Source organism: Tyto alba, unplaced genomic scaffold, assembly GCF_018691265.1.
Source record: "Tyto alba isolate M040663 unplaced genomic scaffold, T.alba_DEE_v4.0 Super-Scaffold_16, whole genome shotgun sequence".
Classification (NCBI taxonomy): domain Eukaryota; kingdom Metazoa; phylum Chordata; class Aves; order Strigiformes; family Tytonidae; genus Tyto; species Tyto alba.
In genome coordinates this window covers 17,387,833-17,400,403 of record NW_024881278.1, presented here as the reverse complement: position 1 = coordinate 17,400,403, position 12,571 = coordinate 17,387,833, and the positions used below count along the sequence as shown (strand labels likewise).

Below are 12,571 nucleotides of genomic sequence, written 5' to 3'. Positions count from 1 at the left end.
TTGTCTTCAAATATCAAATGTAAATAATTCATAACTTCTATTATGGAAGAAATGGAAACAAGTAGGTTCTAATAGGAAAAAAAAATAATCAAAAGCGGGAATTCTGCTCATACATTTTAAAAGAAACTGTCAAGGTTGTTAGGCTTAATAGCAGTCCTACACTGTGATATCAACACTTGGATAAGGTAGCAATGCATTTCAAAATGTCTAATATAATGCAGATACCAAAGACGTATCCTACCAAAAGCTCATGAATGGATTGTGCAAAGTCACCATTAAATTTGATTTGAAGACTAACCGGTATTATCTTACTCTCAAATCCCTCCTTAACAGTAAGAGTGCTCCAAGGTTCTCTTTGTATATTATCAAGACCTACATAATGGAAAACATCACAGTACACTCTTAAAAGAGAGCCCATAGTTCCTTACAGTAATCTAAACTTGTAATGCATTAAAATGATAGCTATTCCAAAATGATAATTCATAAAGGAAGGCGAAGCCTGTGCTCTAGGAGCAGAATGCTGCTTGTATCTGCTATCCACTCCTCCAGAAAGATGAAATATCATTACTATGTTTTGTCCTATGTTTTTTGTGGCACTCAACATATTTCTTTGGTAGTTTTATGCTGTTTTGTTAAAACAGTGGAAGTTTCTGGAATTATGCTGTCAAGTAAATCTTGCTTTTACAGACAGTGTTTCTGCCAGAAAGTTGTGTTTAGCATGTGAAAAACTTTTGCTCTTTTAAAATTTAAAACTATGTACAGGAAACAGAGTTTAACTATTGGCTAGACAAGTGTGTGCATGACTGAGGGTAGGGAAATGTGTCTGGCTGCCTCTGTTGTGAGACAGAAATAAGGGCACTGTTCTCATGTACAGGCTCTTCTGTTCCTGGGATTAACATGGGGGAAAGACAGTTCACTTTCCGTTAATGTCTCTGGTGGCAGATTTTACTTCTCTGGCCAGATCCATAAGAATAGGTTTTGATCCCTATGCAACACATAAGTTGACTTGGGCTCCTGAAATTCCTGATAAAACGATGTACAGGCAACTTTTGGTTACCCAAAGCATATCCTCCACTTACAAAGTAGAAATAAAGACAAGAGGAGTAACTGGTTTGTTGGGTCCTAACTACACATGGGATCAAGTAAAGAACATTTTTCTCTCTGTTGCAAGTGTTTAATGTGTTGCAGGGCACAGAGAGCAACTATTTTTCAGACACAAATCTGTAAAGGCCATTTTGCCAGGTCCTGGAGAAGACTGACTTTCCACCTACCTTAGGGTAGACACCATATATCATAGAATTATGGCCTGTGGCTATCAGCAACTCCTTGCAAAATTCCAAGGGAATTCTAAATTGCCCTTGGGGAGTGAGGAAGTTATTTTCCCTGTTAGGAAGGTAGGAAAAAAATTCAGGCGAAGCCAAAGAGAGGGTCTTTGTCACAGAGAAGATCTTGAATCAAATACCAACATTTTGCATTTATATGGGTATGTTATTCTGGAAACACCTAGACCTAATTTGGTTACTAATAAAGACAAATTGTCCTGAAAACTTACAATTTGTATAAGAGCATATGATTCACCGAGACAATGTCCAAGACAAGAAGATGGAATGAGGAGCATACTGACATGGAAATAAATCATGTCCAGCTTATTTATTAGTGACAGCCTTGGTACTAAAAATTTTTATATGTCCAGAAGTTTTCAGAGACTATTTGTGGTACAATCTGATGGTCTCCAAGACAGAAACTTCACTTTCAGTCGAGGGAAGTATTTTTACTACCAGTACAAAAAGTAAGCATTCTCCTATGGGATGCTGGAATACATATTTGACTTTAGTTTGGGAAAGAAGGAAGAGGAAAATAAGCCAGAATGAAAGCAGAAGGTACTGTGTGTAAAGATTACCATAAGAAAGAGTATTTGGAAAGCACACCTTCACAGAAATCTATGGTAAGATAAGAAGTAAGAGGCTGTTGAAAGATAATAGTGACTACCCCTTTAAAAAAATGATGCTTGGGGAATTCTTTGAATCTCTCTGCTTTGTTCAAGGTTCAAAGACATCAGGTTAATATAACCTGATGCATCTTCTCTCCCATTCCCAAGATGGTTGAGTAAATACCACCAAATGTCATTCAAGTTGGTTGTGGTACAATCCTGGGCATAGTTTATAAAGTGAGTTAAGTTTGCATTTGCTGCCAATGCATACCTGTGATGTTTGCTTACTAACTGCAAGTTTCAGGACTGGTATCTTTTCTCTAGCTACTGAACAATACTATGCTGATGGGCTATTCCATTTCCTATCAAATATCTAAAGACTTTACAAAGTCTAGAATGGAGGCTGAATTGAGGGCACTCAGCACATTAGGCCTGGTTTGGTTTGCAGACAAGCTTAACACTAGAAAGCATGGTAGGCTCCCAACTGTTGACAAGACGCTCCAATTTTGCCTATAAAAATGAAAAATGCTGGTCAAGAAAAAGCTCATCTATTTTGTTATTAACTGGACACCAACAGGTTAAATATTGCATTCCACAAAGTTTACTGGAAACTGAGTTTAAGAAGAGTTACAGAAAATAAACAGTAAAGTAAAACCATAATAAACAGAAAAGTATAAACAGGCACATCTGTAACTTTGGTTGAATTTCTTAAGAAATTGCATTGGATGGCAGCATTCAAGAAATTTTATGTGTTGTCAGAAAGCACTGTTGTATATATCATACCTTCCATAGTGCTAAATTGTGCAGGTGGCCAAGAAGAAAAATAAACAGCCATTTGAATTTGGCATTATGACCCACAGATATTTAAAACAAAATAGCACAAAACAAAATACATTTTGAGGATTTAAAAAATATTTTAAAAATCATGAATATATACTGATATATTAATTAGGAAGAATACTGTTGGCAAGAAATAGATGCTCACTGAAAAGTTGTCATAAGTGCCATGAAATATTTGGGAACATTTTCAAGTCTTCCTGCATATAGGCATGTGCTGAGGAAAATAATGAACTGAAAAAAGAAAACTTATAGAAAATTCTGGAACGTTATCAAAGGAGTTTATATTTAAAAGGAATGATTCAGCTTACTTTTAAATCAGAGGTCATCTGTTCAATACTGGATCAAAAGATGGTATATACTGAGGGAATGCCCATTCCTCAAGGTGGTAGTGGGGAAAACAGTACTAGTTACATGGTTCAGGATACCTTCTTGGAAAAGCAACAGACACGACCATCTTTAGAAAAGAAAAAAGTCTTTGCAACTCTGAAATTGAGTGATGCAGGCATACCTGCCCTACTCCAGTTTTGCCTAGTTCATCCTTAACCCTAACTAAACCAGGTTCCAACAATATAGTGTCCTAAAACTTGAAAATTTCATATTCACCTAATCATTAAAAATATTTATCTCAACTCCTTCCACAGCTAAATAGTTTATCTGAATCTTCGATGTTAGGGTAAAAACAGTGAGTAAATTGCTATTCCTATGAAAACTTTTCAGAAATATCTTGACTTTAGTCCAGTACAGGAATTCATTTTTATTTCCTGCTTTTACTTGCAGACCTGTGAGATGAGCTTTGGAAGCTACTGCTCTAACCAAAGTCCTACTCAGTTATACCATGAGATACGTGGAAAGAATTACAGTTATCACTAATTCAAAGTGAAAGCCTATCAGTTCCAGAAATTTTCATATCAAACTACTTAAGGCAGATTTTGTGGCTAAAATCAACAAGAGTATATGTTCCATTTGTATCTTAGTTTAAAGTTTCTGCAGCTATTTCCTATAATTTTGTATGATTTACCTTTATAGTACCATTTCACCCTGATGAATGATTTGTTTTTCCTATTGTGGGACTTTTCCATGTCCCTTGACTTCTTTGAATAGACTTCATCTTTAGATAAGATCTTAGTTTACCATGTGCAAACACATTTCTACTGAAAGGCAACATAAACAAACACCACAACACAGTGCTCTGGATTGATTCGAGAATTATGTAACATTGCATTTTGTTAAACCTAAATATTTTTAAGTGGCACAAATTGCACAAATATTTAAGGTGAATATTATCTCCAAGGTTTAAGAAGTCACATGGTAAACATATGAACAGAGAATAGCAGGGGTAAAATCCTCAGCACCTGAAAACAGAGATATGACATGCTTCCAGGTCATCCTTAGGTAACTGGAGTATGTTTTATTCATCACACCACCAGGCTTAACATTTTAAAATTTACAAGACCTAGGTAGGGGAAAAAGGGGGGAGGATCAAGGGATTTTGTTTTGATTCTGTAAGTATATCTGTATTAACAGTTTTTCAAAAGATATTATGCTTGGAAATTACTGCAGTTTAAATAAATGAGCTACTTGTAAAATCTAAACATTTCAGCACCTGCTCTCCTTCCACCTTATGACAGACTAAATCAGTGAATGCCTTCATGCCAAAATCATAGATATTAGTCTTCTTTGTATGAATAATACTTTCTTCCCAAAGTGCTTTAGGATTCTGATCCACACAGAAGTAATCACCCTTTTTTGTATCCTCACAAAAGGCTATCTATGCTTTTGGTTTCTGTTAAAAGACATTTTATAAACCAGGTACAATACTGTAAGAGATCTGTGGCAGGGTTTCAAAATTACTACTGCTGAAACTAGGTAAAATATTGCAAGTATGGGACCTCAGTAAAGAAACTGCAGACTTAGGGTTGGTGTTAGTTCCTCATTGCCGCTCAGTTTGATACCAATTCTGGAAAAGCAGTTCCTAAAAGTTTCAGTTTTCACAGTTCCTCAGGAGTCCTCATTAAGTAAATGACTAACAGCTTTTGAGGTGAAAAATCTTAGCCCTAATAAAACGGAGCTCGTTCCATCCAACTTTGGAATACATTTTTTCACACAGCAAAAACAAGCCAGCAGACAATGAAGCAGATAACGAAGTGTGTGGTAGACTAAAAAGACCCAACAAAACCAAATAAAAACCCCACTAAGTCCCCCACAGCTGCAGCCATTCATTTTAATGGAGCACTTAAATTCTCACTAGATAACCAAAAAGAGAATAAACAGCAGAGATGAAACAATATCCCTCACAACTGTTTTGAAAGTTTGCTGACTTCAGAACCCGTAAAACTTCAGGCTGATTAGAACAGGATGTACTTAACCACCCTCTGCATATGTTAAAACAGTCCTCATCTATTACTGAATCATCACTCAAATTCAGCTCATAGAAGTGAAAATCTAGAGTTCAAAACATGAAATTTTAAAGATGCCACACAGTAGCAGAAAGATAGGATGGGTAATCTTTGAAATGTTTGAAAATGGAAAGCCCTAGGAACCCTAAAAGACAATATAATTTTTACTTAATGTATGATATACACATCTTAAAAGATGGATTTTTCTTACACAAAAAAATGCATTCCCACTAATTTGTCACCCATATGACATAGATATGTTAATAAAAATGTCTCCATTGAACAGTAAGCTCCCAAATCAAACTGTTAGGTGTCTTAAACATATCTGGATATATTTCTTTAGGGGTGGAGCAAATCTTTACTTTCTGAAACTTGCCCTTCCTGCTGGCTGTCTGGAAGTATTTTAGTCCAAAATCTTGCAATCTATGTGTCAAGACAAGCTTCTTTTCCTATCAGATATGGTATTTCATCTCTGCTTCTCTCCTTTTAATTGAATCATTTGGGGATATAGTGTGACATCAACACATTCCAAATATACCAAAATTTCAACCAATGCATTTTCTGATAAAATAATTCAGTATAATACACATTTACCTTAACAGGAAATTAAAACTCAAGCAAAACATTAACAAATGTACTGGGTGCATCATTACTGTAGCATTCCTGCGTTTACCAACCTAAGAGTAAGAATGCAGGCATGTAAAACACAATACAGCTTTGTGCACCATGGCACTACTATCTGTAGACCTGATATCACTACCTGACAAACAGATGAGGACTTGCATTTTATCTGAATTTAATTACATTAAGCTTACACTAAATATATTTATTCCAAAGCAAAGGGGAAATATCTTTAAGTAGCAAATTATGTGTCTCACACATGGCCATCTCTGACTAAGCCCACAAAACTTCCAATTCTGACATTTTAAAATGTACATTGCACTTATTTGACAAAACTCCCACCTTTAGCATTTCACAAGAAAGAGAACTCTACTCCAAAGAATCTGTACAGATCCATTACTTCCAGCTCTATTAGTTCCAATTTCTTTTACACTTATTTACTTTTCTGGAGGGACTAGCCTTTCAGCTGCTATAAATATGCACATTAAATGAGCTACAATTAATTAATTAATTGATAAAGCTACCATCCTTCTACTAGCTGAGGAGCCATTTCTAAAATGTGCACTCATAAATATTTATGTTTCCAGGACAGTAAACTTCAAATAGACTTGAAAAAAGAAATATTAAGATCCAGAATACTGCATGTCATCTTCCATATTGCTAGACTGTAACATTTGTATTTAACAGTTAATTATCTCACGGTGAGAAAAGGCTCATTGGCTTTCATTTTCAATGCAGTTATATATACTTAAACTATAAATATCTTTTGGCTCTTCAGCAAGAACAGACTGCTAGACACTTGAAAAGGGCAGCTGCCACACTGTTCCCTGGGTGCAACACAATGGCAGGTCAAACTTTTGTTCTTCTTGTCCTACAAACAATTTTCAAGCCCATGCTCAATAAATAAATTTGGTCTCAGCACTCCCAATCAGGGCTGCACAATCCCCTCAGTAGCAGACCTATGATAAATGGACTTATTTTCCCAAATCAAACACTTGAATTTAAATTCAGATGAGTTAATGCAAAGGTCAACATTGTAATCAGTTCTTTTGATCTTTATAGAATTTCTAGAGTAATACATAATAAATCTGAAACAAGGCAATTTGCAGCTCTGTATGTGTGGCTGGTAATAAAAATCTTAACGATTAGAGCCTTTATGTACTTAGGGAACGTTTTATAGTAATAGCTATAGTGAGAGCCTCAATGCATGGGGAATGATGGCAATAGATAACACTGAAAGACATGATTGCTCGATTCTTTATATGGTTTATACAGTATGTATAGATTATTCATTATAAATTAAAGCACAACGTTTCTGAAGAGTCTCCCAATGTTTTTCTAATATTTTATTTTGGATTTCTATCCTCCACAAGATATGGCCTTGATAAAGACTTGTGAATTTAACAATGATCTCATGTACTGAGAATTTTATTGTTTCACATACTAGTATGTTACTTCAGCTATCTGTAAAGAAAAGAAGAAATTAAAATGCTTGTGCACAAAGTGTGTACATATGTCTTGATGTCTGTTTTAAAAAGGAAGATTCCTTTTTCTGAATGTATGTATTTAGAAGTACAGTATGCCACATCTCTTATGAACAGAAAAATGATTAATAGTGAAAAGGTATTCCAGTTGAAAACTGGAACATACAATCCTAGAAGTAGACCAAAATGTCAGCAGTCATATGAGGAAATTCTTAAGATCAAAAGAGTAAAAGCCAACTTTTCTGAAAAATAATCCCTTAATTTTAAACATTTCTTGATAATAATCAGTAACTACCCAACCACTAAAAGCTGTGAAAACATCTTCCTTTCCAATATTCAAAAAACAAATGAGACATTTAAGAACTGGTGTCAAAGAACACCTTCCATAAACATACAGTTATGCAGTGGAGTGAATATAGGCTATAGTTCAGGAACTGAAGAAAGGATACTTTTTCAGGAAAACTAAGACTAAGCAATTGTCAGCGATGACTGCACAGGAAGGACCAAGAGTTCATCCATGGAAATAGTAACTGAGAATTCTTCTATCAGGACATATCAGTTGCCTGCATCTATTCAGTAAAGTTGAGAAATAAATAAAATTGATCATTTGTTTGTTTTCTCTACTCAAAAGTCTCCTCACAGAACACATACACATCTCTTTGCTAAAAATAAAACTATTCTTTATCTCACTACAAATTCATCTAGGTGTTAATTATGTAAACTAAAACACACCATCACAAAGAAGCATTACTAGCTACTGAATGGTATTAATGAAAAACAAGTAAGGTTTATTGTTTGGTTTTGGTGCAAGACACCATCTCTTCCATGATAAACGGAGTATGTGGCAGTGATCCTCTCAGCATGCTTGTAGTGTTAAGTCTCATCAACCAAGATAACGCAACTGTTTTAAGGTGAATACACTTGCTGCATCATATTGAGGTTATGAAGTATATCTAAGCCTAAAGAATTCACTGAAGAATCTGACTTGATACTGCATGACAGGTCTATTAAAAGTTATCATTAGTCAAAAATCAATACACCACCTAGTGTATATATAATGGATTAAAATCACAGCTGATCACCTGCCGCGATCTTTTAAAGATGATTTAAAAATAATTGCATATGGGGAACGTTCTTCCAATAGACATACTCCTAGTGGCATTCCACAGAAATCTGATAAAGATACTAAGTAGCAAAAAGCTAAGAATGCAAAACTGGAGAAAAAAACCACAAAAAACAGTAAGTCACAGCAGATATGTGAAAGTTGCTACTGTGGCAAGTACAGACAAATCAGTTTTCACAGCTCTCAAGCTGTCCTCTTGAAAGAGGCTGCTTTTTTTTTTTGCGACTTTGAATTATTTCGTTAAACTCCCATCTGTCCTCCTAGGAAAATAGTGGTTTATCAAAACTCTGTTCAAGGGGATGGACTGACATTTGTAAAACTGTCACAGTGAGGGCTTTCTCCAGTCTTTTACTGCCACTTCTTATAAAAAGCAGAGGAAGCTGCGTGCTACGAAACAACCAATAATCTCATGAAGTGGACACCTTCTAGGAACACACTGACTGAAAAATGGTGATAGGACTTTGGTTCCTCATATCTTAACTCACCATACTGCTGGCTTAGTGTGAAGAAGATTAGAGGGAAAGGATGACACACAGGGTGCTTCAAAGACAGTAAACTACTACAAAGAAAAGCATATAAATTGTAATTTATGATTATTAGAGTAATAAATTCAAGATTGCAAGAAGGTAGATTTAGGTTAAAGAAGAAAAAATCAACCTTCCGAGGACAAGATCACGGACCACTGGAGCAAAATGCATAGGGAGGCCCCAGGGAGGGAGATTCTTCAGCTTTATAGAAAAACATCCAAGAACTGACTTTGTGGTTTCAAACAGAAGGTAACTGACAATACAAGCAAGACCACCACATCATTGTACTGGAGCAACTGCTTCTGGTGTTAAGGTGACAGTTTGACTGCATTTATATTAGGGGTATTTGAAGAAACAAAAGGCAGTAAACTGAAATTGTAATCTCAGTACCTTATACACAGAGCTACACAGCACAAGAGAAAAAAACAACTACCCACATATAAATTCCCCAAAAGTAAGGTGTGACTCTTAAACCACATTTTTAACTCAGATATGTTGCTGTATTGGATCACTTGCTACAAAAACAAATCTGGAAGGATCTTAAGAGAAAGAAAAGTGCCTTAAGTTTGAAAAAATTGGGAAGGGGAAGGCAGTGGAAGGATGACACTGCAAAGACAATCAGCTAAGAAAACAATCTTCGTTCTAAATGCATATAAACATGCAAGAATGATTTTGTCAAGGCTAGACAAGAAACTGTAACTGAAAATGCAGAAAGATGGGACCCTGAGCAAAAGAGTAAAACTACAAAGACAGGAAAAGAAAGGCTGTTTCTTAGTAAGACAGACAAATAACACGATTTAGAAAGCAAGCTAAGTCAAAGCTGACACACGCTATTGACTGATATGACAAAGGCTAGGAGCATTCTCCACAGTGATTAAATAAGAGAGTGCCATATATATTAAAAATAAATAAAAGCATCTTCAGTCATAAACTTGCCAAGCTGGTAAAGAGAGCTTTAAACTAAATTTGCCAGGGGAAGAGAAACTCAATCCATCCGACTCCTACCAGCTTGACGCCAGTGGCAGCAATAAATGCCCAGAAACTGGAGAGGGATCACAGGGAAGCAGGAGAACAGCTGAGGAGCAGCACAAAGGAGCTCCAGCCAGTAAGTCAGCTTCATGGGGGCCCAACTTAAATGCCTCTATGCAAACACACCAAGCATGGGGAATAAACAAGAGAAGCTAGAGACGTGTGCATGCCTACAGGACTACAATATTAATGGCATCACAGAGACATGGTGGGATGGCTCCTATGACTGGAGTGCTGGAATGGAAGAATACAGGCTCTTTAGGAAGAAGAGGCAGGGGAGATGAGGAGGGAGGGTCACTTGCTATGTCAGTGACCAGCTGGAGTGCATGGAGTACGGCCTGGGGACATATGAGGAACCGACTGAGAATTTACAGGTCAGGATTAAAGGGAAGCCAGGGACAGGAGCGGTTATAGTTGGGTCTGCAACAGGCCACCTAACCAGGAAGACTGAGTGGATGAAGCCCTCTATGGACAGATAGAAGACAGATAGACAGGTAAAGTCAGGGACTGGGAGGATGAAGAATCACCCACTGTAGGATAAGATCAGGTTTGAGAACGTCTAAGGAACCTGAATGTGCACAAGCCCATGAGACCTGATGAGATGCATTTGCAGGTCCTGAGGGAACTGGCAGATGAAGTGGCTAAGCCTCCATCATATTCAAGAAGCCATGTAAGTCTAGCAAAGTTCCCACTAACTGGAAAAGGGGCAACAACCCTTGTTTTTAAAAAGAAAAAAGACAACCCAGGGAACTATAGGCCAGCCAGTCTCATCTCTGTGCCCAGCAAGATCATGGAACAGATCTATGCTAGGTCATGTGGAAAATAAGGAGGTGTTTTATGACAGCCAACATGGCTTCACTAAGGTCAAATCGTGCCTGACAAAATTGGTAGCCTCCTATGATGGGGTTACAGCTCTGGTGGATGTGGGAAGAGCAACTGACATCATCTACCTGGACTTGTGCAAAGCATTTGACACTGTCCTGTGTGACAGCCTTGCCTCTAAACTGGAGAGACATGGATTTGATGGATGGACCACCTGGTGCATAAGGAACTGACTGGATGGTCGCACACAAAGAGTTGTGGTGAACTTCTCACTGTCCAGCTGGAGAGCAGTGACAAGTGGTGCTCCTCAGAGGTTGGCGTGGGGACCAGCGCTGTTTAACATCTTTGTTGGGAGACATGGACAGTGGGATTGAGCACACCTTCAGCAAGTTCACTGATGACACCAAGCTCTATGGTGTGGTCGACACGCTGGAGGGAAGGGATGCCATCCAGAGGGAGCTGGACAGGCTTGAGAGGTGGGCCTGTGTAAACATCATGAAGTTCAACAAGGCCAAGTGCAACATCCTGCACATGGGTCGGGGCAATCCCAAGCACAAATACAGGCTGGGAGGATGAAGGGATTGAGAGCAGCCCTCCAGAGAAGGACGCGGGAGTAGTAGCGGATGGAAACTGGTACGAGCCAGCAATGTGCACCCACATCGCTGAAAGCCAACTCTGTCCTGGGCTACATCAGGAGAAGTGTGGCCAGCAGGTCAAGGGAGGGGATTCTCCCCCTCTACTCTGCTCTTGTGAGACCCCCCTGCAGTGCTGTGTCCAGCTGTGGGGCCCTCAACATAAGGAGATGGACCTGCTCGATCAGGTCCAGAGGAGGCCACAAAGATGATCAGGGGGCTGGGGCAGCTCCCTATGAGGACAGGCTGAGAGTCGGGGAAGAGAAGAGAAGGCTCTGGGGAGACCTTATAGTGGCCTTCCAGTACTTAAAGCAGGCTACAGTGAAGATGGGGAGGGACTCTTTATCAGGGAGTATAGTAACAGAAGGAGGGGTAAAGGTCTTGAACTTACAGAGGGTAGATTTAGATTAGATAGAAGGAAGAAATTCACTCTGAGGATGGTGAGGCACTGGCACAGGTTGCTGAGAGAAGCTGCGGCTGCCCCCTCCCTGGAAGGGTTCAAGGCCATGTTGGACGGGGCTTTGAGCAGCCTGGGCTGGTGGAAGGTGCCCCTGCCCATGGCTGGGGGATGAAACTAGATAGTCTTTAAAGTCCTTTCCAACCCAAACTATTCTATGATAGCCCAGATGGGATACTGGAATATTAGAAGTGACAGTGAAGGACTGTGTGAGGTGAGGATGAAGAGTAATTATGGATAATGTCTTGTCATAAAAACTGGTTTTATTTGTGCTTTGCTATAACAATTAAAATCCAATACTGTATACTAAATTCTTTCTAGTGTTCCATCTGCTGTTATATCCCTATCCTGTCTTCAGCTATATCATGAATAATTTTCTCAGACATTTTTGTTATTTCTGTTCCAACTGAGACCACCACAACAGTATATCATCATTTAAATGTTAAATATATTTTAAACAAAGCTACAGTTGTAGAATGCTAGCTACAAACTTGCTTTCAGTTGGCAGATTAGAGGCCGCCCAATATGCAACTATAATTTACTAATTAAACATTTTGGTAGTATAATTAGTGCAAATACATATAACTTGCTAGTAAGAAATATAATAATTAAGATGTGCAATTATACAATTATGTATTATTACACACGCTTTCTAAAAACTTTGAAATTATGAAAGACCATTTTAAGATATTCCAGAGTCTTTCATAATT

The 12,571-nt window shown here is 38.0% G+C and overlaps 1 protein-coding gene across 1 annotated transcript in view; it reads right to left on the bottom strand.

The window, feature by feature from the left end:
• GPATCH2 (G-patch domain containing 2) overlaps positions 1-12,571 on the bottom strand; it is a 127,711-nt gene that overhangs the window by 51,030 nt on the left and 64,110 nt on the right. The window lies entirely within an intron of this gene.